Genomic DNA, 27,969 nt, shown 5'->3' with positions numbered 1-27,969 from the left:
ACTGTAATGTCAGGGTTTACATTAACATAGTGCTACATGGAAACGCTGATTATTAATTCCCATCAGTGGCTTTTAAAGTTAAATGAACAATACACTGTTTTATTTTTAAACAGCTACTTATTTGCCTACTCCTTTGCCTGAATACAGAATATGACAGAGCATGAAAAACAAAAATTGAGTCCATTTATGTCTGCTCATTTATCTATGTAATAGAGCCATTTGGGGTTTCTGGCTTTATTTGTAAATGAACACTCGGACTTTAATGAGCATATTATCTCCCACCTAGAAAACTGTGTTAATAACAGCAAGGTTGGGAACGACCTAGGAACAATCCTGCCGGCCCTGCCTTCGCCTTTCCCTGGCTGCCCCCCGCCCCCTACAGAAACATTTCTGGTGTTACAACAGGCTGAGAGTCCAGGACCGGGACTTCAAACTACCAAGTGCTGGCAGACAGTCTCTGTGGTAGGAATTTCAGTGAGTCTCGTATGTAGTAGAAAAGCTTCTATTTTTGGTTCCTCTAGCAGCTCATTTTGAAACTCAATGTCATTTAACTTTTCTGTGTCTAGAAAGAATCATTTCTAAAATAGTGACCTAACCACTTTCCAGCCCGTGTGCCAACAGTTGTTACAGAAACAGGGTGCAAAACCTACACAGGTAAGGAGGCTATAATTACATTCATTGACTATGAAGCTACGGTTTGTGACATTAAAGGGCTAGATTCTCATTCATTACAATACAGGATGAAATATTTATTTTTACATGGAATACGATAGAAGTGAAATAGGAATATCTTAAATTTCATGGTAGCGAAAACCCAAAAACTTCTTCATGTTATTTATATGTAGTGCGTGTATATGCACACAGGAAATAATTCAGGGCCTTTTATCTTAATATCTGAAGAATGTGAATGTTTTCCTGAAAGCACACAACTAGACTTCAACAGAAAGAAAACACATCATGTCTTACAGCTAACAAAGGGGAGAACTGAAAACGTGTTAAGAGCTTGAGTTTTTAAGTCCCCAAGAAGAGACAGGTAGCTCAGGGGTTACCAGCTGGCATCTGTCATCAGACAGATCCACATCTGAATTTACGCTCCCCCACTTACAAGCAGTGTGATCTGGGGCAAGTTACTTCACCTCTCTGTGCCTTTGCTTCTTTAGCTGTCCCCAGAGTCCCCACATAGTGGAAAGCCTTCTGAACTGAGTGGCCTGGTTCCCCCACCTGATTTGCAATTAAGTGTCAGAACCAGGTCAAGCCACAGCCTCTCTGGACCGCAGGTGGACAACAGCTGTAAAAGCCTGCATCTTCACTATTCCTTCCCGCTCGGTCCTAGAACCTCAGAACTTCACATTTCTAACTTTCCCTCAAACGCTCATCAGAATGTTCCATACCACCTCTCTTCACTCAACACTGCCCATATCCTAGCCCGTGTTCTCTGGTCATGGCAGGGCTCATGCTGAACTTGTCAGAGAATCACAGAACTGTTGGAGCAAAGCATCCCCTCCCAGACTCAGCATCCCTCCCCTCGAAGTGATTTCTGTAATACCATCCCCTACCACCAGGTGCGGTGGGACTCAACATTTCCTCGAGCAAACGCACTGAGCATCTGCGCAAAAGGCTGCATGCTAGGCCCTGGAGACATAAAGATAAATCAGACACAGATGCTCTCATTAAAGTGTTCCGAGTCCAGGAGGGGGTTCAGGCATGTCCACAGAAGCAGGACGTCGCAACGTGTGGGTGTTTAGTTATGCTGGCACAGGGCAGAACCTGGCAATGGAGATCAGAGGAGAAGGATGAATAGGAGTCTGGGGGAGGCAGCAGAGGCCATTCCAGCCTAGGGGACAACATAGGCATGGCCCTTTGAAACCCCAGCAGCAGTAGGCACCCAAGAGAAAAAAACCATGAAGACAATCTGATCTCAAGAAGATTAAGTGGAACAGTCAAATGTGGGGTTAGAAATAACAGGGCTTCGCACCTCTCTGTTTACTCATTTATCAGGGATCTCTACTAAAGGCAGTTCTGCTTGGGTGGAGTCTTTGTTGGTGGGGTTCACCCCTCTATACCCAGCACCTAGAACAAGGCATGACACATAGTAGATACTCAAATATTTTTGAATGAATGAAGAAACTGATAAGATTCTACCAAGATGCAGTGTACTCCTTCTGGAACATTCATCGGGATAACAAGCCATTAAAACTGCCCCACCAAGGCGGCTCTTTATTGACAAAGACCTATGTACGAAATCACACTTTTCCACAGGGTTTATTGGTATGGGTCAGCCCTGAACTCAGGAATCCACGAGCTATTTATTTACTTATTTGAGAGAGAGAGAGAGAGAGAGAACGCACTGGCCCAAGTGGGGGGTAGGGGCAGAGGGAGAGGGAGAGAGAGAATCTTAAGCAGGCTGCATGCCCAGCACGGAGCTGACATGGGGCTCGATCTCACAACCCTGAGATCATAACCTGAGCCGGAATCAAGAGTTGGACACTTAACTGACTGAGCCACCCAGGCACTCCATCCATGAGCCATGTAGATAAGAAGGAATATGTGGGAGGATGGAAAGTATAGTGAGGAGAGACCCTGTGAATAACAGAACAATTGAGCGTCTCTGACTCAAACTCTGATTAGTAAATCTTCTGCAAATCAGGACTGCAATTTACTCCATGTTGTGTGTGTAGCTTGCAGTTACAACAAATACCAGCTGTTTCCTTTGTAATGCCGGCCCCTCTGGAGCAAGCCAAGCCTAGGGTCCAGCAGATAACAGTGCTGGGCCCAGCAGGTAGAAGGACCTCAGTGTGCAAAAGAAAGGGGCTTTGAAGTCAGGTCGGAAATAGCACCTCGGCTCTGGCTACACCAAGCCTGCTGGGTAGCCTCTGACAACTGACTACCTCCCCCATACTCCCCCCAACTTCCAGCTCTTCACCTGGAAGATGAGAACCCTCATCTTTGCAGAGCTGTTTTTGAAGAGGAAATAAAACAAGGCATGCAAATTCCCTAGTGCAGAATGAATGCAGCAACTGACCAGCGGTCTGGTTTCATGAAATCCCAGGCCACCAGCATCAAGATCGTTGGAGAAACGCTTCCCCCACCTCAGGGATTCAGAGATGAAGCCATCAGCTGTTTAACAAGCTTCTCCGGTGATCGTGACTCACAGCTAAGAGTCAGACCACTGCAGTGACACTCCAATACCACTAAGATCACCATCACATGCAGCTAAAAGCCTTCAACATCATGCCTGCCCCTCTTGGTGTCTAGCTCTCAAAACCCTATTCAGGGAGATATCTTGCCGGAGAGGTAATCAAAGCCTGACTGTAATATAGTCTGAATATTTGTGCTGCCAAATAAGAATCTCTGTTGATGTTATTTCCCCTCCTCCATATTGTATCAACTTCACATTGTTTGCCTCAGCCCATTAAAACCCAGTGGAGGGGCGCCTGGGTGGCTCAGTTGTTAAGCGTCTGCCTTCGGCTTAGGTCATGATCCCAGGGTCCTAGGATCGAGCCCCACATCGGGCTCTCCGCTCCGCAGGAAGCCTGCTTCTCTTTCTCCCACTCCCCCTGCTTGTGTTCCCTTTCTCGCCGTGTCTCTCTCTGTCAAATAAATAAATAAAACCTTAAAACAAACAACAACAACAACAACAAAAAAAAGTGGATTTTTTTTTTTCTGACATCAGCAATGTTAAGCACTTCAGGAAAAAAGATTTACAAGATGTGTGCTAGCTCAGTAGTACAAGCTTGTTTATATAGCTCTAATCTGACTGAGTGGGCAGGAACCTCCAGGGGGAAGAAGAAAGAACAACATCTCTGAAGAACAAATATCTCTTTCTGTTTAACAGGTCTGCCAACGTGACATATATAGACCAACTCAAAGTCCAGATGCTCAGTGACACAGCGAGAGTCAGCTTCATGTCCCACACCAACGATCTTAAAGCAAGGTGCTAGAGCTCAAGTCCTAGGGGCCAATTTTGTTGGCCATGCCAAGGCACCCAGGATTCTACTGGGATATAGTCACTTGATCATTTCAGGACATCAGTTAGCATTCGGTGGTTCCCAAAAGCTGGTCCAAGGACCTGAACCGGGCTAGCAGCCGCAGAATCACCTGGGCTTGACTCTAAAGATACACGTCCCCGGGTCCCATGCTCCAGAAATTCCGATCTGGTAGGCCTACAGTGGCCCTATACTTACTTAGCCTCTCTGAGCCTTGGTTTCCTCATCTATAAAATGGAACAAATACCAATCACCGGTATCAGGGGTTCTCAGCCTTGTCTACTTCTCAGAATTGCCCAGGGAAGGTGTCACAGCAACTCCAACAGGTGACTATTACTATTCCCACTCTACAGATGAGAAAACTGAGGCCCAAGAACATAGGCAACTTGCCAAAAGTAAAGTAGCTTGTCAACCAAGAAACTAAAATCCAAACCCAGGACTGATTCCAATGCCCACATACTTTCCAACTTGTCAGTCTTGGTCTCCAGTGACCTCACCTATATAAAGTATTCAAAACAAAATTTTGTAAATATACAAAATTTAAGTATATGCTTAAATATAAAGTAGTTAGCACCTCTGTATTACATATAAAGTTCTTAGCAGTAGGTACTTCTGGTACGTAGTACAACTGGCACATAGTAGGTCCTCAACAGATGTGTGGTTCCTGACTTCCACTTCCTAGTGTATTGGTGAAGCTGACTTCCCCATACCAACCTGTCCTTAAGACATAGACATAAATACAATCCTCTTTAAGTTGCCACAGCTGCCTTACAGCCTAACCAAACTAATTTTTGTTAAAAGCTGCTTAGAAAGATATTTTTGCATTCTTCATATTAAACAAAAGTCCTAAAAAAATTAAACTGGGAGAAGCAGAAACTTTTTCACATAACGGGATGTGCTTGACCATGTGATGCGGTTCACAGTCTTATTACCGCAATTACCGCTCAGAGTTCAGGTCCACCCAGGCATCCTCTCTCTTGACCCCACACAGCTCTGGATATTCCCAGACCCTGCCACCTCCCCATCCACTCTTCCTGGCTTTCGAACTCTTCTTCTATAAACAGTATGGCTGCTATGGTCTTCCACCTTCCCTCTGAACTTTGACCTTCAGGGACCTTCATGGAAACCTGGCTTCCCCAAAAAACACTCCCCTCACCCTAGAGCCCAGCTGTTCTCACCCCACATATCTCAAACCAGAAAGTAAGATAAGCATCCTCTTGCTTCCCCATTGGTGCTTCAAACAATTTCTCTCCCGTCTTCCTACACAAATCCCTGCTCTTGTGACACTCAGACCATCTAGCTATGCCACTTTCTACCCATGCTCACTACAGTTTCCTGCCTCCCTCCCATGAAGGCTTTTCATTTCCTGAGTACTCCCACTTCCAGTTCTGAGGTTTTCTTCTCTATCCCTCACTCCTTCATCAATCTCAATGACTTGAACATCAGAGTCAAAGACCTAGCTCGAGGCTGGTTCCTCCATCCTTTTATTTCCCCACCTGAACCCTTTTCCTCCACCCCCTTTCCTCAGTCACTGTCTCACATGGCCACATGCTGAACCCCATCATCAGTGGTGACTGTACCACCTCAAATCCCAGTTCACTTACCAGTTCTTTCCAGTCCACTTACTCTACATTCACTGCACACATTTTTCAAACTTCTTTAGACATTTCAATCCATGGAACTCACAAGTTGTTTACCCTCCATTACTACTCCTCCTCACTCTGCCTTCATGTCCTTCTCTTACTGGGCCCATCGTCTTAACCACTCAGTCATACCCTTGCAAATATCCTCAATGGCCTCGATATGCCCTTTCTGTGGCAGATTTCCAGACAAAACTCTGACACCAATGGAACCAGAACATCCACCACACAATATCCATATAATATCTCAATATCCAAGCTCACACCCAAGCAGGTGCACTCTTTGTGGTGGGCGTGAGGAAGAAATCACACAACCAGACTGACCCGGCTGCATTTTACATGCATGAGCACAAACTTTAAGTTAGTCAACACTGCCTAACTGCAAATCTAAGATGTTTTCCCACCAAGTTTGCTGTCTCCCTGTCTGAGTCGGCTTTCTCATATCTTCTTTTTGTTCAAGCTTCACACACAGTCTCAGTTGAGAGGCTCACTTCAAAATTCACTGAAGAAATGGAAATCAGCAGAAGGCAAGTCTCTCATCTTGAGGCACCCTCACCTACACCATGTTCTTTGACTTCCCTCCTCTTGCAATAGAAGAAGTGTTGCTGTATTTACTAAAGGGAAGTCACTCCACTCTTGCTCTTAACTGGAAGACGACAGAACATTCCTTCTCACTTATCTCCTACCACCACACTAACGGGGCTCCAGTATGATAACAGTGGATTACAGCTCAAATATCCGCAAGACGCAAACTCTCTGAGGACTTCTTAGGGAAACCTAAAGTCAGGAGAAGAGACGCAAACAAGAACACGAGGAGAATTTGAAGTTTCTAGCACCTACAGCTATAGCAAACATTAAACACAGTTCAACTCTTGGCCAAGGTAAATAAAGCCTCACACTAAGGGCCTAGTTACCTTAAATCCCATTACTGGATATACCGTGTTTGGCTTTTGACAAAAAATTACAAGGCATATATAAGGCAAGAAAAAACACAGTCAGAAAGGACAAGCAATCCTCAGAACCAGATTCAAGACAGAGATGTTGAAATTATCAGACAAGAAATTTTAAATAACTATGATTAAATATGTTACAGGCTCTAAAAGAAAAAGTAGATAGTAATGAAAGCAGAGGGATAGAAACTTTAAAAAAAAAAAAAAAACCCTCAAAAACATAAATGCTAAAAGTCAAAAACACTGTAACAAACGAAGAATGCCTTCCAAGGGCTCATGGTAGACTCAAAATGGTCAAGGAAAGAATCAGTGAGCCTGAATAGAAACTTCTCAAACTGAAAAAAAGAGAGAAAAAGAAATTCTTAAGAATGGAGACAGAATATCCAAGAACTATGGCACAATATCCAAAGGTATAACATAGGTGTAATTGGAATACCAGGTGAAGAAAGAGAAAGGAGAAATATCAGAAGGAATAATAACTGAGAACATTCCAAAGTTAATGATATACACCAAACCACAAATCTAGAAAGATCAAATAACACCAATCACTATAACTTTTTTAAAAATACAACACCTAGGCATAACATATTTAAACTGCAGAAATTCAAAAACAGAGAGATCTTGAAAGACACCACAGGGCAAAACCCTTACCTTACAAGAAACAAGCATAACAATGACATATGCCTTCTGATCAGAGACCACACAAGAGCAAGGGAGTGAAGTGAAATAGCTAAAATATTGAAAGAAAAAACACCAAATTAGAATTCTGCATCTAGTGAGATTCTTCTTCAAAATGAAGGATAAGATAAACTTTCTCAGACAAATAAATAATGAGTAAGTTTATCACTAGCAGATTTGCCCTTCAGGAAATGCTAGCAGTTCTTCAGGCAGAGGAAATGATATAGGTCAGAAACTTGGGTCTACAAAAATAAAGAGAAAGCGTCAGGGAAGAGATAAAAGGAAAATAAAATCTTTTATTTTTTTATTCTTAATTGACTTAGGAGAAAGGAATAGACTCTCTTGAACAATGTTCATGGGACAGAAAAAAAAAATTTTTTTCTTAAGATCAGCATATCAGGGGCGCCTGGGTGGTGCAGTCGGTTGAATGTCTGGCTCTTGATTTCGGCTCAGGTCATGATCTCAGGGTGGTGAGATCAAGCCCCGCATTGGGCTCTGCGCTCAGCAAGGAATCTGCTTAAGTTTCTCTCTCCCTCTGCCCTTCCTCCCACCTCTCTCTCTCAAAATAAATAAAAAATCTTAAAAAAAAAAAAGATCAGCATATCAAGGCCTAACACAGAGCTCTGGAATAGCCCTTTGCAACCAACTAGTTCAAAGGTTGGCAAACTGAGGCCGAGGGGACAAATCTAGTCTGCTGCCTGTTTTTATATGGTCTGTGGGCTAAGACTGGCTTTTACATTTTTAGAAGGCTGCAAAAAGTTAAAAGAAGAATACTTTATGACCCATGAAAATTGTACAAAAAGCAAATTCCTGTGTCCATAAATAAAGTTTTATAAATAAACACCTGTGTTTACTTATCGTCTCTGCTGCTTTTGCACTACAACAGCAGAGTTGAGGAGCTGCAAGAAAGACCATATGGCCCACAGAGCTCAAAGTATTTACTATTTGATCCTTTTCATAAAAAATCTCCTGTTCCCTGAAACAAGCCCAACGATTTAATTTTTCAGAGGATGAACCCAAAGTCCGAGAGCTCAAATTATATTCTAACATCATCTTGCTGGTTAGTATTGGGGCCAGCATGAAAATGTAGGTCTTCGGGTTCCAAATGTCTTTCCTCCCACGTGGGAGGACTTACATTTTATTAGTATGAGATCTAAGATCGTAGCGTCTAATACTCCTGACTGTAGGGACTGCAGAAGCAACTCTTGTTATTCTCTGATTTCACATGACAAAGATTGTATCACTGCCAGGGAAGAAGTAGGAGTGACAGAGAAGCTTTGCCAATTTTTATACACAAGAAGGGGATGACTAAGAAATAAAGAGGAGGGCGTGTTCCCAGGGGACCCAAGAAGAAAGGCACTCCTATTGGCTTTTTTTTTTTAAAGAATGTCACTTATATTCCTTGAGATTTTGTTGTTTTCTTTCTTCTTCTTCTTCTTCTTCTTTTTTTTTTTTTTTTAGAACAGGTAAAGTCAGTATCTTTTTACCCTAAAACTAGGCATTTAAATATCAGGTGTTTCTCTTCTATGACTCCATACTATGGCTACATTTGGAGCAGCAGTAATACACTTTTCCTGTTCTGGAGATAGCAAGATTTAACAAACAAACAAACAAACAAACAAACAGATCTATTCAGGAAGCTCATCAAGCAGAGAAGCAATAGAGGTCAAAGAAATAACAAATGAATAGGTTTCTGAGGGTTTCTTACACTTTTATTTGTATTTGATGGACGACAAAAACAGTACGATTAGCGTGTACCCCTCCTACAAGGAGGGTCTACCTTATTACAGAACAACCTTCAAGAACTAGAAAAGCCAGATAACATTTGAAAAAGGAGAGCTCCCAAGGCAATGAGGAATGTAAGACCAAGACCCCTCTGCCCCCCCCACAAAAAAAGGGAAGTGCAGAGGTGGACCAGACATTTCATGCAACTATTCGGTACACATCTAGTCAAATTCAGCATCTATTCAGGAAAATACTCTTAGCCAATTTTGAACATAAAGGAACTGGCTTAACCAGATAAAGGGTATTTATGAAACATTGCAATCATAATATTTAATAGTCACACTTTGAAAACTTTCCCACTGAGATTAGGAATGAGACAAGGCTACCTGCTATGACCACTTCAATTCTCTGCTATAGTAGAGGTCTAAGCCAGCACAACAGGCAAGAAAAAGAAATAAAAGGAAAGGAAGCAAAGGAAGATTGCAAAGTAAGAAGGCAATTTGATTGTGTATGTGGAAATTCCATAATAAACTACACAGAACTATTTGAAATAAGTGAATTCAGGAAAGTCACTGGATTCAATGTCAATAAATAAAAATCAACTGTATTTCTGTATACCCACAGAATAACAGCCAGAAAATACATTCAAAAATGCTATCATTGATAATAGCATCGACTGACTTCAAATACTAGGAATATATCTGAAGAAAGATGTGCCAAACCTTTACCACATAGAGAGATACAAAACACTAACAGAGAATAAAGATTTAAATAAATGAAGGGACACACCATATTAATGAATTGAAAGAGTCAACATTTTAAAGACATTAGTTTACTCCTAAATTGGGCTAGAGATTTAATGCTGTCCTAATCAAAATCCCATCAAAAGAGGACTTTAAAATTTATACAGTAATGCAAATGTCTAAAAATAACCAAGCTATTCTTAAATAAGAACAAAACTGGACACACACTACCAGATATGGACTTATTATTAAGCTATATTAAGACAGTGTGGTATCAGAATAAGAATGCCAAATAGAACAATAGAAGGAGCTAGAAAGCAGAGAGCTACATATAAATGATCACCTGACTTACAATGAAAGTGACATTACAGAGCTGTGGAAGAGACTTTTCAATAAGTAGTGTAGGAGGTTAACTGGATATACATATGGAAAACAAAATAAATATGGATCTCTTTTTTATGTCTAGGTAAAAAATCAACCTCAGGTGGATCTTTTACCTACCTACAGATAAAAGGCAAAACAATAGGGCTTCTACAAATCAAAATGGGAAAATGACTTTATGATCTTAGGGTAGGCAAACATTTCTTCAGCAGTCACAGGAAACAATAACCATAAAGGAAGAGGTTAACCAGCTGGATTACACTTAAAACAAGATCTCTTATTCATCAAAGAAAGTCAAATGGCAAGCCACAGAATAGTAAAAGATATTTTAAATACGTATAACTGGGGAAAATATTTGTATTCAGATTTGTTTAAAAAAAAAAACTCCTACAAATCAGTAAGAAAAAAAAAAACCTCAATTTTAAAATAGGCAATAAACTTGAACAGAGACTACAAAAGATTAAATAAAAGTGACCCAAAAAATATTAGAAAGACACAACACCATTAGTCACCAGAGCAAATTGAAACCACGATGAGACACCACTACACACCCACTGTAATGTCCAAAATTAAAAAGTCTGACAATCCCAAGTGTTGACAAGTATGTAGAGATACTGAAACACTCATAAACTGCTGGCAGGAATATAAACTGGTACAACCACTTAGGAAAACTCTTTGTAAGAACTTACTAAAGTTGGACATATGTACCCTATGTCCCAGCAATCCAGTCTTAGGTGTATCCCAGACAGAAATGCATTCACATGTGCACCAAAAAATATATACGGAACAGTTTAGAGCCGCATTATTCATAGCAGCCCTAAACCGGAAATGTCCCAAATGCCCATCAACAAACAGCAGATGAATAAACAATCTGCAAATTGTTTAAAAAGTGGATTGCTATATAGCAACAAAAACAAACTAGTGCTCCATGTCACAACGTGGAGGACTCTTTCAAACAACGTTGTGCGTTAAGAAGCCACAAAAGGGGTGTATTTACATATACTATAATTCCATATATATTTGGAATATTTCCAATAAAGTTGAACACCATGGTATTAGAAATCAGGTTAGTAGTTACCACTGGGGAAGGAGAGGGTGTAGTTACTGGGAGGGTGCATGAGGTGGTTTCCAAGGGAATCGTAATATTCTATCTCTTGATCTAGGAGTGATGATATGGATGTGTTTACTGTTTGAAAATTTATTGAGCAATGATTTATGTACCTTTCTTGTCCTCTAAAACTGTATGTTTAAAAAAGAATAGTGCAGGGCGCCTGGGTGGCTCAGTTGGTTAAGCGACTGCCTTCGGCTCAGGTCATGATCCTGGAGTCCCTGGATCGAGTCCCGCATCGGGCTCCCTGCTCGGCAGGGAGTCTGCTTCTCCCTCTGACCCTCCCCACTCTCATGCTCTCTCTCTCTCATTCTCTCTCTCTCAAATAAATAAATAAAATCTTTAAAAAAAAAAAAAGAATAGTGCAAATATTCTGGGAGAGGGCTACCGCATCTCTTGTTCTCAAGGGGGCACCTGAACCATCTCAGGCATAGCAGTGCAAAACGTGAGAGACCTGCAGGGTTGGAGGGCTGGAGGAGGGGCCAGAGGTCCTGTCTGTCACCACCATATACACATATCATATAGCATCTGTGCAGTAGCTATAGATCCGAAGCAGTAATCATTGAATGAGAAAACTGGTATAGAAGTGAAGCGAGATTAGAAACACACAATTGAGGGAATGTTTCACATTATCCAAAAGCTTTATTTTGGATAATGACATTTTCTAACTCATATAACGTATCTCAGGATTCTCAAACAGTGGCTGAAATACTCTGCATTCATTCTACTGTCCAGCAAATGAAATCCAAAGTCCTTCAGCCAGGTTAGAAGATTGAGGCAGTTACTGTTTCTCATTGCCCCGTATATTTTTTTGCTCTCAAATTTGCTGCTTCTGATAGGGAAGGATGGGCCCAGGAACTATCTTGGCCAGAGTAGGCTGTATCACTGGACATGCTGATTGGATCAAGTTAGACAATCAGGACAAATCAGGGTCCTTCCCCGAGACTGAAATAAGGACACTGGAAGAAAGAAGACCCCTTCCGTGTGAGAGACAGTGTGAAAACGATATGAGGAGAGGGATATTAGTGATCATCTTCTTTTTCTCTAGTATCACCGTAGGAGGAAGTAAAGACAATGAGGTATCAAGTTAAGAATGCTGGATCCAGCCATGCCTGAATTCCCAAATGTATGAGTCACATAAATTCTTTTTCTTGAGCTGGTTTAAATTTTGCTTTAATTCAGTTCTTTCAGGTTTGTTTGTTTTTTTTTCTCTATGCCAGAAAACCCTGAATATCCATTATCACCCCCACCACTATGTATTTATGTGGCATTCAAGTCCCTAATAGACTGGACCCAATTTGAATTTCTAGTCTTGTCAATCACTGTCCACCTTCCTATGACCAACAACATATCTAATCTCAACCCCAGGAAACTTAACCCCCACCAAGAATTCCCAATAAGCAAAGTTCAGCTTAAGCCAATCTACTTCCAAATACACATTTGAGAGCCAACAGGTCATTCCTGTTACAGATAATTAGAAAATACAAGAAACTGGGGCTTAGACACAGATTTTGGAAAGTGGGGGAGGGAGGTTGTAAGGCAGATGGCAGGCAGGGGAAGCGGTTTTTGCAGAGAAGCTTTTGAAAGCTACAGGAAGCCAAAGAAATGAAAACCTGGAATCGACAACATATGCTTTGGCACGAAGCTAAATACCCTACGCATTGGGGTAAGACATCTGAGAACTTCCTAATCAGTTCTGCCAAGGAAGTTAAGTAAGGTTTATCCCAGATTCATCCACTTTACCCTTGAGCCACAGGAAGATCCGGGAGTCAGCAGTCAAGCTCTCAGTCAGAAAGTCTAAACGGCACTGAGTGGACAGACAGCCTGACACCGTGCAGGGAAATACCCATTTATTTGCATGGGAATCGTGCACTGAGTCTAATAAAGCAAAAGCACTCAGGAGCATTTCACCAGAGGAGTGATCTCCCGGGATACAGCAAGAACTAGAAATTCACGGTGGCACATACCCTCTGTTACCAACAGAAGGTGAGGAAAACGTCACCCACAATCTCCTTTGTTTTCTCTTTTCACTTTTGATAAACATAAATATTTATTAGACAGTTTTTCTTACTACCTAGATTTCCCCTGTTCCTGTTTCCCCTTAAATTTTCAGCTCACCAACATGGACTTCTCCTGCCTGAAAGGTTTTTAAGGACCTGATTCTCAAGAGGGGGCTATTGTTTGAACACTTTGTCACCTCTGTCCTTTTACTTATACTGAAATGCCTCAAGCGTACCCTTGCCAACTCGGTCCCCTGCCCCCATCTCTGCAGGCCCCAAAACCATTGGTTATCAAATGTCCAATTCATCCACCCAGGGTCTTCAATGAAATCTCCCAGTAATCCCTCCCCCATCCCATTTATATGTGCCTGTCTTACCACATTCTGTTTCTCTTTTCTCTCCCCCACAGAATTTTAAACTTCTCGAAAACAGGAGCTATACCTGATTAATCATCATCTAGAAAAGTGTGTTCAGTAATGGGACCTACTGCTGATGAGGACAAGCCAGGCAAAAAGTAGGGAAGAACAGCAGAGACCTTAGACAAACTGTGCCCTGGGGTAAGAACCCCATCCGCCACCCCAACTAAGAGCTGCCTAAACCAGAGATTTCCAGGAACAATCTCTCTTTCAGTAATGCCCTCGGGGGAGTTACAATTTCTCAGACCTATTCTGCATTTGGGGAGAATGCGGATCAATAGTGTCGAGCTACTTTGCCCAATGTCACAGACCCCGGGGTTCCGGCAGAAGCCAGCCAGCAGCCAAGCCCCTAAACTATCTGCCATTCTAAAAGGTAAAGTGCCTTCCCCTAAAAAAAAAAATCTAAAATACAATCAATAAATTTATTCTTTGTGAATGCATCCTTTCTATTTTGACCAGCTGCTGAATCAGTCTTTGTTTTAGGATGTATGGTCAGCAAAATGATATAATGGCATCTTCCTGCTTGGTTTGGAATCTGAACACAGTAGCACTTACAGAGCAGCTTAAGGGAAAAATACACTGGACATTTTTTCAAGTTGTTGTCTTTCTTTTAGAGAGGTCACAAACATGAAAAACAAAGCCAGCTCAAACAAGTGTTCAGCTTGGATTGGGCAATGTACATCTATATATTTTTCTAATTGAAATTAGTCGCTAATGATTAAAAATGAATGGCAGCAACAGGGCTTTCTGAGCTGCACATACCCTTTGCTTTTAACACAGTCCTCACCTGTCCCTAATTACTTCCCAGCCCTGGGGTTCAGTGCCACACACCATTCCTCATCACACATGGTGGCTTCTTTTGCTTTTAGAAAAAAAAGGCAAGTGTTGTCTGGTACCCATGTTTCTATCAAAAATGGGTCAGAGGGCCCCAGGTTTTCAGAAAAATGGGTTCTTAACTCTGAAAGCAAACAGTAATTGCTTTACTCACCAATTATCAACACCTCCACCTGCAACGCTTGCTGTTATCCTTCTCTTCACCTATGAAATTTCCACCTATTTCTCAAAGCCTGTCTCTACCAGGTCTGATTATATAACGTTGTTTCTCTGCACTGAACAGCATACTGTCTTTGTTATCTATTTGCTACCTAATCTGACTTATGAAATCCCATGCATTTTTTCCTAAACTGCCATTTAACATCCTTCATTGTTAGTTTTCTATTTATTTCTAATATCTCTCCAAGATAACTGATGTGATCTCAAGGGTAGGGTGTCTATCTCCTGCTTTGGGTTATCTCAGAGAGACTCAGGACTTTGTGGTCAGATGAGATATGAGTTTAAATCTCTCAGTTTCTCAGGGTGCCTGGGTGGCTCAGTCGGTTGAGTGTCTGCCTTCAGCTCAGGTCATGATCTCAGGGTCCTGGGATGGAGCCCCACCTCCTTGCTCAGCAGGGAGCCTGCTTCTCTTTCTGCCTCTCCACTCCCCGTGCTTGTGCTCTGTCTCTCTCTCTCTCTGTGAAATAAATAAAATATTTAAAAATAAATAAATAAATCTCTCAGTTTCTCTCTACTCAATAACTATCTGACATAGGGCACGTGGCTGAACCTCTTCTTCAGCCTCAGTCTTCTCATCTGTAAAATGGGAGTAATAACACCTAATTCTTGTTGAGAGGCTGTGATCTACAAAAAGCTTTACAAGTGCTGAGTATTATCAGTCCACTGCTTTAATACAGATCTATAGCTTTGTAGGCCTGGCAACTTTTTATTTAGGAAAGCAACAAGTGCTTCCTCAAGCATTGACTATGTGTGTGGCCTTGTACTGGGTGCAGGATAAAATCATGGTTAAAAAAAAAAACCAGACCACAGCCAGTGGGAGAGACAAATATTAGTGTATAATTACAAACCAGGATGAGGGCCTCAGTATATCATCAATCCAAGGTGATCTAGCCAGGCAAAATCAAGTAAACAATAAGAATGGGGGTAATAAGGGCGCCTGGGTGGCTCAGTTGGTTAAGCGGGGGCCTTCGGCTCAGGTCATGATCCCGGGGTCCTGGGATCAAGCCCTGCGTCAGGCTCCCTGCTCAGCAGAGAGCCTGCTTCTCCCTCTCCCTCTGCCTGCCGCTCTGCCTACTTGTGCTCTCTCTCTCTGTCAAAAAAATAAAGACCTTAAAAAAAAAAAAGAATGGGGGTAATAACCTTTTGCACCTTGCATCCACACCTGCCCAGCCCATGCACCTGCACCCAGACCCATCCATGCATCTCTACCCATCTCATACTCATTCATCCTCCTTCCCACATTCACCCACCCAGAGCTGCCATGCTACAAGTCGATAACTCTGCAAGCGTTCACCAAACTCCTACCGTGCCATACACTATAAGAGTCACCAAGGGCAGAGAGGAAAAATACCACACAGCCCTGCTTCGAGTGTGCTCACAATCTGACATAAGACACAGCCAGGCAGCGGCAGTCCCTCATTTTCACATCTCTTCCTGCTGGGGATTAATGGCCTTTAGGCTCAAGGAAACAGACACATCCTTGGCTGCTGCAAAGGCAGATCTTTCCCATTCCACCCTCTCCACCTAATGTCTGGCCCACTTGTTTTCCACGAGCCTTCTCAAATCCACTCTTAGAATGATGGAGCAGGATTCTCCAAGGGATTTGGGAGTGCCTCAAATGCTAGGCTGATATAAGCAAGTCCTGAGGAACAGAAGGGGGAACCATTACCCCAAAATACTTACTTCCCAACAGACTCACTTTGGAAGAGGTCATCGAGAGGACATGACCACCGGGTGACCCAGGAGCTCGTCCTGGGCACTCAGAGGCTCCTCACCCCCTCTCCTGTCTTTGGAATGTCCGCTCTGCCCACCATTCCCACAGTGGGAGCCATCTGGAAGGACACAGCCCTGGGAGAATAAAGGGTTGTTGAGCTCCCTCTGGACTGAATATATACCTGAACCCCATTAAGGCCGCTATGAAAACCTAAAGATTCTGGCAGGCAATACAGTATGGAGAGCTATTTAGCTTGCAGCGGCTCAGACAAAGCTCATATGTAAATTTCCTTGCCAATTAAACCTGCACCTACCAATCTGGAGTGACCTGTTTCCTGGGTCTCCTTGCCCTCCCGTACCCAGCTGGGCTTCAGATTACACCCGGAAACTCCCAGGGCTGCAGATCAACAACTCATAATCAAAATTATTACAAAATAGGCAATTGGTGGGACAGGGTCCACCTCCTGACGTCACCGTGCCTCCTCCATGCAGCACGCTACGCTTTTCCTTTTTTCTCTTTTCCTCCCAGCCACTCATACTCCAGGGGCATTTTGTTGTTCCTATTTTACAGATGAGGAAATTGAGGTTCAGGAACACAACCAAAGGGTTTTTGATTGCCCGTTGTGTTACTTTAAGAGCCACCCATGTCTTGTCTCTGTCTGGGCTCAAGGCTGTCCAGGTGTCAGGGAGCGCAGTACAGGTGCCTTGGGTCCTTCCGAGGGCGGCCACCGCTGGCTCCTGTTCATGCAGGTAAATGCAGCGCTCATTGGAGAGGGCTTTGCTTGAGGTGTGCATCCCTCCAGGCCAGAAAATAGCTTCCTGGGTAGAGCAGACACTAGGGAATAAGAGAACTGTACCATGCAAAAACTTAAAGGTGGCTTTTTCCTTTTATGATTTTACTAAGTATTGACAAAAGCCAAGACAGCGGGTCTCCACAATTCATTTGGATAGCCTGGTTATGTGAACATCGACTTTGTTTCTACTCAAATATTTACATGTTTTTTAAGTCTCAACCATAAAAATGGGGGTTGTCTGCACCCTATGTTTCTAACACCTAGGTAGAAGGATTAATTTTCTAGTCACAAAGTAGCCATGCAAGGATGATCAAAGGCTGTAACTGGGGTATTTCAGCCAGCTGGAATCTCCTGGCCACCAAATGCATTCACTCAGTGTCCACAGAGGGAAGTAATGAAGAACACCCTTGGGCGTCAGGCAGAAATCAGGCCTGGGTCTGATTTCTGGTGCAGCCACTGATCAGTTTGTGAACTTATGCAGGTTAATGTTTTCTACAAGTCTTAGGTCCCCATTTTATGATGTTCTAATGAGCATTGTTCTACCTTTTGGATGGGGTTGTGGGGAGGAGTCTAGGCCATTGCTTCCCTGACTTCTACTTTGGTAGTTGGGATAATTAATAGTGAATTTACAAACACACACACACACACACACACACACCCTTTTGGAAATGTACATGTGATAGAAAATGAATTGCCTCTTATAGGTCTCAGGAAGGCAACAGTGAAGCATTCATAAGTTTTGCAGTTTGTAACATTTCAAGCAGGTACTCTGAGCTGTTATTTAAGACAACTCATTAGGTTTAGCGTTCATCTTAACTGCCTACTTGTAAGCACTTTTGTTTTCCTTGCAGTTTGAAGAACTGGGTTTCATGACTGAATATTACTCTTACTATAGACTTAATGGTTCCAAATTCTGAATGATTATCTTTTTTATCTTGACTACTTAAGAAAGTTTTTCCCCATGGATAAAACTAATATTGATTCAATCGATGCTTACTGAGGTCCTACTGGCAGGTGCGCTGCTGGGCACTAGGCAGATGGATGCCAAGAAAAGTGAAAAAGGGATTCTTCCCCCAAGGAGCTCATCATCTAGTTCTGGGTGTTGGCCCCAGACCGTCAGAGTCAGCATCATCTAGGGACTTGTTAGAAATGTAAATTCTCAGGCCCCACTCCAGACCCAATTACCTCAGAAACTCTGGGGTTGACCCCCAGCCATCTGTGTTTGAAAAAGTCTACTTCAAACAACTAGCATCGTCATCAAATGTCAAAACAACAAATATGTTAGTTTATTAACTAAATCTCAAAGTTTCATTTATCTTTTGAGGAAACAGAGGCCCAGAGGCCAAAGTCCACATAAGGTGGAGAAATTAAAACCATAACTCAGGTATCCCCCCACCCCAGAGACACACACCCAACCCTACACACAGCCAATAACCTTTTTCTTTTTTAATGCTTTAATCCCTAAATCTTATGGGGAGCCCTAAGTATTTCCAACCCAAAGTGAAAACCTTCCTTTTTCAAAGAAAACAGAAAAACAGAGAAACTACTCTCTTTGAAAATAAGGACCATTAACAAAAATTTAAATCTGATCTATCAAAACCATTCACTAAACTAGCAGTAATTTCCCAAACCTTTAACACGTCCAAGTTCCATTTACAAGATATGAAAATTTGGAAGGCTGGGGGAGAGAAGTATAAAAATGCAATGAATAACATGATCAGAATAAAATCTGGAAAAATATACGGTATGTAGAAATGTCAACTGTGGTTCACCTTCCATGGGAGAATTACAAACGATCTTTTTTTTTTTATATATTTTTCTGAGTTTTTCCCAATAGTTATATATTACTTTGGTAATCAAGAAAAAAAGTAAAACTGTTTTTTGAAATGTTACCTCCAAATCACTCAACATGAAGGTTTATTTTATAATTCCATTTCTCTCCATACAGCAGGATACTGTGTGTGTAGTAATTATTTATATCATGCCATATGTTACAATGAAGATGAAACTCAGTAAATATATTCCTTCCAGCTGGCACTAAAAATGAAGAGGTTAAATGTTTCCTAGGTTCAAAGCACTATGAATTAAGATAAGCTAACTGTGAAGCTAAAGGAAACATTTATTGAAATCTCTGAGAGCATCCCTTTTGAAAAACGTTGATATGACACATAGCTCCTTACTCATACCGCCCTGATGTTTAACCCCTGGCACAAAACAGAATGTTCAGCAGTTCCTGGCAAAGTCTTAGGAGTTCAGGGGATAAAATGCATGGGAGAATATTAGAGAAATAAGAAACAGAATGATCCTACTTTCACATAAAATTCTGTCCCTGTGGACAAAAAGACATCCAAAATTACTGGCAAATTTCATTGTCCTCAATACCCTTTAAAAAATGTTTTTCTTTCTCAAGAAATGTTTGCTCATTTAAGAAATATCTATATTGGCTACTTTATTCAACGAGTCATAAGTAAATAGATAAATAAATAAGGACCATCTCATTTAAAGAGATTTTTCTGCCACAAAAGCACTGCTGTAATGTTTCACTTTATAAGACAAATTCATCGCTTGAAGAAAAACTAGCATTGTTTTACTGAAACTCTGAGCAAAATAAATGCAGTGAGTATTGATTCAAGTCTCTTAAATGAGGCAGGGAAGTAAAGTTAACCAAGGTGATGACTATGGAAAAGGAAATTCTAGTGGCTACCTGTTTTACCAAAATACCTCACAACAGCTGATGTTTCTAGAATTTACAGACGCTTTCAGGAAAGAATGAGTTATGGGGGGGGTATATATTATACCCCAGCATTCTAGTATCTAAGATCACCAGACTTATGCAACAATTTGCCTTGACAGTACTATTAGAAAACTCAGAAAGAACTTACTGTCTTGGGTTTGGCTGTTTTGCATGCAAACTTTCACTTATAGAGGTACATCTCCAAAGAGCCTCAAATTTCCCTCAGTCCTCTGCTTACTTTCTTTCACAGAGCAGTCTCACCCATTGCAAAATTAATAAATTAATAATAATAAATAATACAAAGAATGTACAACTCACAGAAAGTTTCTCCAACCCCCAGTTCCCATTCCATGTAATTACCCATCTGCCTATGAAAATTGATCTATAGAAGCCTTGCTGTGAACATAATGAAGCTAAACCTACAAAACGGTCCCCTTTCAAACACTTTTTGACAGAACACACAAACTTGTGGCTCAGTCTGTAACTCCTACAGACACGTAGAAGCCTGGTCCTTATTCTTCCATCTCTCATCCCCTCTGGTGAGAAAAGGGTCCAATGTTGGGTTTTGCCTAATACTGCCTATTTTTGCAGTTTTACTTTGGGGCTGCTGAAAGGTATTGATTAGAAACTACCTGCAGATCCAGCTTCTAACCATTGATAAATGCTGAGGGAACAATCCCAAGCCAACGAGCCCCAAAATATCTTCAATTTGTAACACAGAAATACCACTCCTCTCATCAACAAATAACGTTCCTACTCCATCAAATTTAAGAAAAAATAAAATAAAACAGCAGCTTTCATTCTGAACAAAATTAAATTTTCTGGGTCACTTTCTTCTGTCTCACCCGGCCACGTTTACAGCCTGACGGTGACGGTAAACACGGTCTCTTCTCGCAGCCAGTTTAGTTGTCGCCCTCTGAGAGTGAATATCTTAACCGTTCGCTTTCCTGCAGCAGTTCCCAAAGAAGAGATCTCCCACCCACCCTGCCCTCCACACCTCACCACTCGCTTTCCTTGCCTCCAAACTGCAAAAGGGCGAGCTTCTTCAGAGAAAAAGTTAATGAGCGTCTGCTTCTGGGGTAAAGGTGCCCCACCTGCGATCACAAAATCGGAAGACTGGAAGTACCTAAGAGCACGTACCCTCTGCTCGCCGGACCCAGTCAGTGAGCGCTTCACACCCAGAAACCCAGAAACATGATTTATATGCAGACCTGCACCCATCCCACACAAGTCCGCACGCCAGCTTGCCTAACCACTTATGTAAGCTCGTGCCTCTACAGTCCCAAACTGCACACACACACACACATACACCCCGACACCTGTCACGCATCTGAAATGGACAGCATCCACACCCAGGAGATGAAATGAAATCAACACATATGAATTGGGGAGGGGGGCTACCGTTTTAAAAACATCTTTTCCCCCATTTGTTTCTTGCCCGTTTTTGTCACAACTACAATTACCTTAGCAACCAAAGAATTGCACTGACTCCCCCTCCGGCTTCTGAATTTCTCCTAAAGCCAAGCTTGCGCCAGGTTCATGGTAAAGCTAGAGAAGCCCAGGGAACGAGGGACCCGCAGCCTCTGTGGGGCGGAGGGCACGTCCAAGGCGGTCTCCCCGCTGCTCTCCAGCGACCCGCCTCGTCTTTGCGACTTGCTGCGGTGGCGAGCGCGGGGCTCAGCGAACGGAGAGCGAAGCCCGGGGCCGGCGAGGAGGCGCGGCGGGTCGCATGGTGCCTGGGCGCGGGGCGCTCGGGGTCTCCCGCGCTCGCCCCTCGCCCGCCTCGCCCGCCCCAGGCCTCCGGGCTCCGCGGAGGTCGGTCCGCCCCCTCGGCGCCCGCCGGTTCCCGCAGCTGGGGGAAGCCGAAGCCGGAGCCGGAGCCGGGCGGAGCTCTCGCCGCGAGCAGGGCCGGGCTCAGGAGCTGCCCCAACTCGCGAAGCCGCTCAGCTCCGCCGCTCGCGAACCGCCACAGCGGCACCCACTGTCGGGTGTCGAGCAGAGCTGCAACCCCGCGCCGCGCGCACCTGGGCGCCGGCACCTGGGCCCCGAGCCGCACGGCGCGGGGCGGGGCCGGGGCGGGGCCGGGGCGGAGGCCGGGAGGGGCCGAGGCACCTGAGCGCGTCTCCCGGGCGCCGCCGCCCCGCTCACCTGCTCCCAGCGCCGCGAATGGTGCCGACTGTGATTGTGATTTGCTCCGGGAAGGGAAAGCCTAGAAATTCCTGGCACTTTAGCTGCCGCGGAGAAAACGGGCAGACTGGCTCAGCGATGCCGAGTCTCCTTTTGTCAGTCCCGAGAGCTGGCCGCGTCTGGAAACTTCAGTGGCGTCAGGGTTGTCTAAGGGATTCCAGGTCCGGAGTGGTTTGCCCGGTAGCTTTGAATCGGTGACGTGTGGTGGCGCCCTCTAAATTAAAACAGGCCTCCGCGATCGTCAGGGATATTGTTACTAAACTCGTCATTTTTATCGATCGATTCAACATTTACACAACATGCTGTATTTGGAATGTTTTATGATCATTCGCATCTGGAACACCACAAAAGAATTTTTAAGACAAATTAACTCTGCAAATATTCTTGGGGAAAAAAGAAAAAAGTAGAAGACAGAAAATGAGAAAGGGTAATTTGAACTGAAGACATCCTTTAACGTGGGATCTTTGAAATTGGATGTTTAGTTAAAAACTCAGGAAGGTGCAGGTGAAAACAGAACAAGATTGTTGGTGCTGGATGGTAACCATGGGATTGGTGTGCAATATCAATGTAACCAATATCAAGAAAAAATTCAAGATTTATTCTTGAATTGTATTGTGTTACCAGGAAAACAAAAACTTGAAATGAAAGGTTTCTAAGGATGGATGACCTGGGCTATCTTCATCCACGTGGGTCCAGAGGTTGAAATTTTAAGTCTCCTTCCCAACATACAGCTCCTTTCCCACCATCTATACTGATTAATGGATACATTATTCTTTAATCCAATAAACAATTAGCACCTGCCGTGTGTTAGACCCTACGCTAAGCACTAGAAATCGATGAAATAAGTCCCTGCCCTCAGACCCTTCTGCCTAATGGGGACAGTAACACAAGCAGAGCAGATATATATATTACCTTGGGCTAAGTCACGAAAGTGGTGCCACCAAAACCTGGAAGAAAACCTGCAACCTAAGGAAACCACACTTAACCTAGTGAATAAAATATAATTTCAATTGATGTCCCAGTTATTTCATTTATTAAAATTGAAATATACAATTTTTCCTTCCCCAGGTTTAGCATTTGGCTTAAGCATCTTTGTGGAGCTGGCTGCAGCTGTTTGTAACACTTGGAGAATAGGCTGCTTACTGAGAGATGGGTGGTGACTGGGGCTCTTCCTCCTTGGGGAGCTCTGCATTTTTGAGACCAGGAGCTTCTTGAGGGTCAGGCATGAGGGAACAGGCATGTGGAAGTAGGAGCAGTGAGCTCCAGGTGCATCTGAAGAAAGGCCTTACTGTGTATTTCCCTTGATACAGTAGCATCAAAAATAATAAAATGCGGGGCGCCTGGGTGGCTCAGTCGTTAAGCGTCTGCCTTTGGCTCAGGTCATGGTCCCAGTGTCCTGGGATCGAGCCCCGCATCGGGCTCCCTGCTCTGCGGGAAGCCTGCTTCTCCCTCTCCCCTCCCCCTGCTTGTGTTCCCTCTCTCACTGTCTCTCTCTCTCTCTCTGTCAAATAAATAAATAAAATCTTTAAAATAATAATAATAAAATGCTTTGGGATAAACCAAGGAGGTGAAAGATTCACACACTGACAGTTGCAACGCATTGATGAAAGAAGTTGAAGAAGACACAAATAAATGGAAAGCTATCCCAGGTTCATGGATTGAAAGAATTAATATTGTAAAAATATTTATACTATCCAAAGCCATTTACAGATTCAACATAATTTCTGTCAAAATTCCAATGGCATTTTTCACAGAAGAAAAGAATCCTAAAATGTATATGGTGTCATAAAAGACCCCAAATAGTCAAAACAGTAAAAAGCAAGAAGAGTAAAGCTAAAGGCATCATGCAACCTGATTTCACAAAGCTATAATAATCAAAACAGCATGGTATTAGCATAAAAAACAGACAAGTAGGCCAATGCAGAGCCCAGAAATAAGCCCACTCATATACAGTCAATGAATATTTGACAAGGGAGCCAAGAATATTTGGTGGGGAAAGGATAATCTCTTCAATAATGTATATTAGGAAAGCTGGATAGTCACGTGCAAAAGAATGAAAATGGACCCCTATCTTATACAACTCACAAAAATTAACTCCAAATGGATTAAAGACTTAAATGTAAGACCCAAAATGGTAAAACTACTAGCAAAAAACAGAGGAAAATCTCTTTCCCATTGGTCTTGGCAATAATTTTTTGGATATGACTCCAAAAACACAAGTAACAAAAGTAAAAATAAACAAGTGGGACTACATCAAACTAAATAGCTTCTGCATGGCAAAGGAAACAGCAAAATGAAAAGGCAATTTATGGAATGGGGAGAAAATATTTTCAAACCATCTAGCTGATGACAAGTTAATATCCAAAATGTATAAGAACTCATATAACTCAATAGAAAACAGTTAAAAAGTGGGCAAAGGACTCGAATAGACATTTTTCCAAAGAAGACATACAGATGGCCAACAGGTACATGAAAATATGTTCAACATCACTAATCACTAATTTTAAGGAAATGCAAATTAAAACCACAATGAGATATCACTTCACACCTGTTAGAATGGTATTTTCAAAAAGACAAATGACAAGTATTTGCGAGGAAGTAGAGAAAAGGGAACCCTTGAGCACCGTTGATGGGAATGTAAATTGGTATAGCCACTATGGAAAACAGTATGGAGTTTCCTCAAAAAATTAAAAATAGAACTACCACATGATCCAGCAATTCCACTTCTGGATATATATCCAAAAAAAGTGAAAATACTAACTCAAAGATATATGCATCCCCATGTTCATTGCAGCATTATCTACAATAACCAAGACATGGAAACAACCTAAGTGTCCATGGACACGTGAATGGATCACACGTGCATGCGTACACACACACACACGTACATTTATTATTATCAAAATTCCAATGGCATTTTTCACAGAAATAGCCATTATTAGCCATACAAAAAAGAAGGAAATCCTACTACTTGCAACAATATGGATGGACCTTGAGGGCACTATGCTAAGTGAGATAAATCAGAGAAAGACACATACTGTATGAACTCAGTGTGGAATCTAAAAAAGTTGAACTCACAAAAATACAGAGTAGAATGGTAGTTACCAGGGGATGGGAGAAATGAGAAGATGTTGATCAAAGGGCATAAACCTAGTTATTAGATCTAATTAGTTGATCAAAGAGTATAAACCTAGTTATTAGATCTAGGGATCTAATGTACAGCATGGTGACCATAATTAACAATACTGTATTATACTTGAAAGTTGTTAACAGAATAAGTTTTAATTGTTATGCACACAGAAAGTGGTAATTATGTGAGGGGATGGAAGTGTTAACTAACCTTATTGTGGTAATCACTTTGCAATATATACATGTATCAAATAATCACATACTACACCTTGAACTTCATGTTATATATCAGTAATATCTCAGTAAATCTAGGGGGAAAACATATACACAAAATCAGATATCTTATATATATTTATTTATATTGATATATTTTATGTATTATATGGGCTTTCTAATATGTGATATATAATTTCTTATATACATATGGAAAATATTTTATTTCATTATATTCAATTTCATATGAAATATTTAATTACATATATACATATATATAACATATGCAGACATATATACTATATATTTTATAATGTATATAATTTATATATAATTTTAATAAAAACACACGTTTATATTATAAATATAATTTTTATATATATATATAAAATGATAAAAATAGCTAACTTCATAGAGACAGGCCATACTTTTTGCCACCATGTCTAGCAGATGGGTTACATACCAGGAATTGAGCAAACAAATAAATATATTAAGGATATAGGTAGGCAGTTTTCTCACTGTTGGAGAAGGGAATTACAGGTATAAAAAGAAGGTAGAGTAAACCCAGTGATGTGGCTTGAAATTAGAGGAGATGGTATGAAATGATTTTTAATTTACACAGATAAAAATATAGAAAAATATAAGTATAGGTATACATGTGTATATATGTTGATATGTTTCCTAGTTCTGTCCACCGAGAGGGTCTAAATCCAACAGTACCCCAGTAGCTCTGAACACACCTAACACTCTGACTTTGATTTTTAAATACCATTCTCTACCAAAAGGACCTATGGCTCCATGATGGAGTGGGTGAAACTGGAATAATTTGTTGTGCAAGAAAATAAGAAGGTACTTAAAGAATTATGGAGATATGTCAAAAGAATATAGGAGCCTGAAGGGGTCTTCACTGGCCAAATCTAGGACAATTTAAGCATCAAAATAAATAATGACAGCAATAGGTCAATAAGTTGTAACCTTTGAGTAAAATAGAAATCAATGAGTCCATGCTGGTAGAAAGAAAAAAAAGGAGAAAGGAAAGCTCTACTAGTAGAATACAACTAATAGATGAAGAAAGAAAGAATTAGAAAATCACCATTTTACAACCATCATTATAATTGATTCAAGCCAGAATCATCAATGGATGCTAAAATTTGTGAGTAAAAGTTTGATGAGGAACAAGGTATTTACAGAGTCTCAATATATGTCCCTAAAAATGCTCACTAATTCTCATGAATATATCATTAATTATTAATTAATAAGCACAGCATATTTATCAATTAACATGACAGCTATAATACTTGGGAAATACCATCTTAATCAACCAGCAACAGTTCACATAAATAAAAACTGGTAATGGAAAAAACCAACCTCATGTTGCCTCCTGACATAATACAGTGGGAAGAACACAGCAGTACTTCTACATAAATATGTAAGTCATGAGGAAGCATCAGACAAATGCAAATTGAGAGAAATTCAAGTAACTGGCATGTACTCTTCAAAAATGCCAAGGCTATGAAAATAAAGATTGTTCCAGGTTAAAAGTCACTACAGAGACAAGACAACTAAATGCAACAGGTGATCTTTAATGGGATCCGAGACCTATAAATGATAATAATGGCATAATTGGTGAAATTTTAGTGGACTTTATTAAACTGGATCAATGTTATTTTCCTGATGTAAGATTGTACTGTGGTTATTTCGGAGTTTCCTTGTTTTTAGAGGATATACACTGATGTACGACAGGGTAAAGAGGCTGCACATCTGTAACTTACTCTCAGATGATTCAGAAATGTCAACAACTTGAAGAATATGAGGGAGCTCTTTGAACTATTTTTTGCAACTTTTTTATAATTTAAAATGATTTCAAAATGAAAGTTTAAAAAAAACATATCAAGGTATAATTGTTCTCCTTGCCAAAAAACAAAAACAAATAAAGAAACGAAACAACAACAAAAACTGCCTTCGCTTTCAAAAGTGTTCACCATGGGTTTTCTTTAAGAATCAGCTCACTGTTAGCTGTACTGCAGATACGAGTTGATCTCCTATTTTGTGAATATACACGATAATGTGATTCAGCTTGACATGTCATTCATTCACTCAGAAATTATTTATTAAGGGCATGCTGTGTACAGGGTCTTTCCCAAAACTCCTCTAAAGTATAAAATGAAATACATTTATAGGTAAACTCCTATCATTTGATTACTTCATTACCAAGGGAGTTGCAGGGAAGTATGTAATAGAATTGATCGTGGTGTAGCTCTCAAACCAGGTGACAAATTGAACAGAATGAAAACAAGTTGGCAATTTAGTTGCAATGACTGCATCGGCAGGTGAAGGTGGGAAAACATGGTTGGTGTCAGTGCATTTGTGCAAGTGTGCATGGCAATGAATTTGGGGAGGATAAGGGCTTTGGCACTATGTGGCCAATTTCCCAGGACAGTGAATTTGTGACAGTTGACTGCTGATGCTGCTTTTCTTAAGACCCCCACATTTTCTTTTCCTCATTCTGTAGTGTAGTC

General features: G+C 41.5%; 1 protein-coding gene across 11 annotated transcripts in view; it reads right to left on the bottom strand.

Annotated features, from left to right (window-relative positions):
* RGS6 (regulator of G protein signaling 6) overlaps positions 1-22,225 on the bottom strand; it is a 542,298-nt gene extending 520,073 nt beyond the window's left edge. For 3 of the 11 annotated variants that reach the window (XM_036098966.2, XM_078053872.1, XM_078053871.1), the window contains exon 1: positions 21,385-21,863. The gene's annotated coding sequence lies outside the window, so the exon portion shown is untranslated. The other 8 variants (XM_036098106.2, XM_036098455.2, XM_036098029.2 and 5 more) reach the window with 8 other exon arrangements.
* Between the last annotated feature and the right edge of the window lie 5,744 nt (positions 22,226-27,969).

This window comes from Halichoerus grypus, chromosome 8 (genome assembly GCF_964656455.1).
Source record: "Halichoerus grypus chromosome 8, mHalGry1.hap1.1, whole genome shotgun sequence".
Lineage (NCBI taxonomy): Eukaryota > Metazoa > Chordata > Mammalia > Carnivora > Phocidae > Halichoerus > Halichoerus grypus.
This window is presented reverse-complemented; position numbering and strand designations above follow the sequence as displayed.